The sequence below is a fragment of the Penaeus vannamei genome, chromosome 7, assembly GCF_042767895.1.
Source record: "Penaeus vannamei isolate JL-2024 chromosome 7, ASM4276789v1, whole genome shotgun sequence".
Classification (NCBI taxonomy): Eukaryota; Metazoa; Arthropoda; class Malacostraca; order Decapoda; family Penaeidae; genus Penaeus; species Penaeus vannamei.
The window spans coordinates 10,188,935-10,190,655 of NC_091555.1; the positions used below are offsets into that span (position 1 = coordinate 10,188,935).

The window sequence follows — 1,721 nt, forward strand, 5'->3', positions numbered from 1 at the left end:
GGCACTTGAAGTGACCAAGGAAAGGGTGTATGGAAAATGCAGAACAATTATCGTGGGAAGAACACTGTCTTCACTGCTTGTGTTTAATGCAGAGGCATAAACGGTCATTTAATCTAATTCAACATCAAAATGATATTTCAAATGAGATATTGATTCGTAGTTATATCTGCTTGATCACGGTCGCAACTGATTCTCACCATATCCAAATTCCTTGAGTGATCCTCGGTCCTTTCGCTTGTCCTACCATAATTGGCATTAGAGTTATTCCCTGATTTTTTTTTTTTTCATATGTATTCACACCTTGTTCGCGACATAATGGGAAGTGATACAATGATATATATAGCATACAGCTTGGTATTTTGATTGCTAACACAATGCTGATTGTAATTCGTTTTCGTAGTGCATTCCTTTGTAGGAGAAATGGAAATGTTTATAAACATTTACGACTTAAATGTTTTCCACTTGTTCACTTACCTGTGGCAAATATGAACACACCAACTGAAAATACTTGATGTGAAACTCGTCGACGAAACCACGCCTTTTATACGCACGAAACTCATGGACGTTTCTCCTGCGCATGCGCGTCAGAGATTCCATTTAGAAATTTATATATGTAGTCTGTTATACTTTGTCGTTCGTTATGCACTTATCCATTTGATGGATAACACACAAAATATAATTCCAAATAAAATGTTTTGTTAGAGCCGCATTTGTATGTGAAAATCACTGCTAAATTGTTTTCTTTTAAATATCAGCGCAAATTCAGTATCTGGTAGCAGTCGCTCTGTGGCAACTTCCTAAGAAACTTCCCAACTTCCAAATATAAAAAAGAAATGAATATTGTATATAGGGTTTTACTGATTCATGAATAATGACTTATGATGTAATCATATACGTATGTACGTATGTGTATATGCATATAACTATATATAGGTGTGTGTGCGTGTGTTTGTGTTTGTGTGTGTTTGTATGTGTGTACGTGTGCAAATAATGTGATTGTTTTTTGTGCGTGTTTGTGTGCAGATACACTCGCTCATTCACACACTCTGTCATACATATATATACATATATATATATATATATATATATATATATATATATATATATATGTATGTATATGTATATACATATATACTTATATATACACATGTTTTTATATACATATATATACACATGTATATAAATATGTATATACACACATACATACATGTGTACGTAGATTTATATATATATATATATATATATATATATATATATATATATATATATATATATATACATACACACATGTGGGTATGTGTAGATAAAGAAATATCTATGAATACAAGCATAAACACAATCACGTGTACACAAAAATGAAAAAGAAACTAACCACAATGAGAATTGAAAATAAGCGTACGCTTATTTTCAATTCTCATTGTGGCTAGTTTTATTTTCAGAAATATCTATATTATATTATATCATATTTACATATATGTACATCTATACCTGTGTATCTCTCTCTCTATATATATATATGTATATATATTATATTTACACCCACACCCCCACATATGCATGTGTGTTTCAATGTGTGGGTTTGTCGCACAGAAGCGTAGGTTTTTAAGTATCCCGCTGCCAGCTGCGTCAGACGACGGCGTCCCTTGAAAAAGGCGAGCTTCACCCTCAGGTTTTGATCCGGCGGAACTCCCGAGGGAAAGGAGTAGGCCGACAGAGCTCGA

The 1,721-nt window shown here is 33.1% G+C and overlaps 1 protein-coding gene across 2 annotated transcripts in view; it reads right to left on the minus strand.

Moving 5' to 3' along the window:
- The window catches only part of LOC113809564 (uncharacterized), a 54,916-nt gene that overhangs the window by 2,960 nt on the left and 50,235 nt on the right, over window positions 1–1,721 (minus strand). Inside the window, exon 1 of one of the 2 annotated variants that reach the window (XM_070123496.1) lies at window positions 475–552. The exons of the other annotated variant lie outside the window; for it this stretch is intronic. The gene's annotated coding sequence lies outside the window, so the exon portion shown is untranslated. Of the gene's footprint in view, window positions 1–474; window positions 553–1,721 lie in introns of those variants that run through there. 2 annotated transcript variants of the gene reach the window in all.